Source organism: Phoca vitulina, unplaced genomic scaffold, assembly GCF_004348235.1.
Source record: "Phoca vitulina isolate PV1807 unplaced genomic scaffold, GSC_HSeal_1.0 scaffold39, whole genome shotgun sequence".
NCBI classification, from domain to species: domain Eukaryota; kingdom Metazoa; phylum Chordata; class Mammalia; order Carnivora; family Phocidae; genus Phoca; species Phoca vitulina.
This window is the reverse complement of record NW_022589742.1, coordinates 10874761-10876465: the sequence shown is the minus strand read 5'-3', so window position 1 is coordinate 10876465 and position 1705 is coordinate 10874761.

Here is a 1705-nt window from a genome sequence, read left to right as displayed (position 1 = left end):
GTCCCCAGACACCAGACTGGGGCCGCCCTGTGCCCTGGTTTTTAGAGTTCCTGTCAGCTGGATGTGGAGCAAGACTGACAAAATGATGGTACTCGTTGAGGCTGGGTAGTGGGTACACCCGAGTTTGTTAGACTTCTCTTTTGAATTTGGTGTGTGTTTGAAAATTCCCATAATTGGGGCACCTGGGTGGCTCAGTCGATTGAGCGTCTGCCTTCAGCTCAGGTCATCATCCCGGGGTCCTGGGATCGAGCCCTGCCTCAGGCTCTGTGCTCAGCAAGGAGTCTGCTTCTCCCTCTCTCTCTGCCCTGCCTCCTCGTGCTCTATCTCTCTCAAATGAATAAATAAAATATTAAAAAAAAAAGAAAATGTCCATAATAAAAGTAGGTTAAAATATCCCTTACCCCAAGGGCTGTAATCCAATGGTTTTCAAGTTCTTTTAAAAAATAAACAAAAGGACCCCCCTTTTTTCAAATAAGATCTTAGGTGGAACCCTAATATGTAAAACACATCAAAGGCTAACTGCTCTGGCTGAAGCTTGGGGGGCTGGCCCCTAGAGTTTGGCCTCTGGTCTTCCACCCGCACCAACCCATGAGCCACCCCCACCAGGCAGTCCTCTAGGCTTGCTCACTACTCAAGTGTGGTCTGGGGACCAGTAGCAACAGCATCACCTGGGAGTTTGTGACTCTGAGGCCCCCACATTCGAATTTGAAAAGCATAGCTCTGTGGTAACTGGATGCTCCAGGGGTTCCACAAGTCAGTTTCTTGGTTTTACAAATGACCTAAAGCAGGCTCACAGTGACAGGCACAGAGCCAGACAACGGGGAGCAGATGGGAGAGCCCAGGTGGGGGGCCATGTTGCCTGACCTTCAGCCCAGGCGGTTCTGCACTGCTCTTGTCCACTGTGCCCTGAGGCAGGTTTCTCCCTTGTTCCCAGAGGCCAGGCTCATGCTTCGTTTCTGTGACCAAGCCCCTGCCTTCTGCCTGGTGCTACTAACAGGGCCCCTGTCCCCTGTCCTCGCATCTAAATCTATAACTTCCTTACCTAGTACCAAGTTCCTCCAGAACTGGGGTCAAAAAAGTCCCCACTAATCCCCCCTCCCAACACTTTCCTCACCCCAGTTCTTGCTAAAAACTGTCTTTGAAGAGTCGAGCATCCTCATGGGAAAAATCCTAGGAGAGCAGACATTTGGCATCAGGGTGTCCCCAGGTGGGTTGGAGTTCCAGACTAGGGTTCCAGTTTCTGGCAGATTCTGGGATGAACAATGTGGGGACTGCTGTCCACTTCCTTGGCCACGCGATCAATTGCTTCTGCCTCCACCAAAGCTGTCTGTCTGTCAGGCAGGGTCCCTGCCACCGACAACAGACATTTCAGCCCCGTTTTACTAAAGACCATTTTAAACCATAATGGACACATCAGAATATTCTTAAACAGAAAGCTTGAGATTTTTGATTCCTGACCCCACAAGCACTCCCACGAGGCTGGGAATGCTTCATGTAGCCCTTGTCTTGGGCCACACCAGCCTGGGTAAAACCAGGAGTAGGGGTTCCTGGTGGTTGTGGTGTGTCCTGACCCAGGACTGCGGGACTGGATCCCTTCGTAAAGTCCTGGTGCCCTGGCGCCAGCCACAGGCCGGCGCTATATATTCAATCGGACTCTTTATACACACCTGAAATGCAACAGTCTGCCAGGAGATGGGGGTGAGGA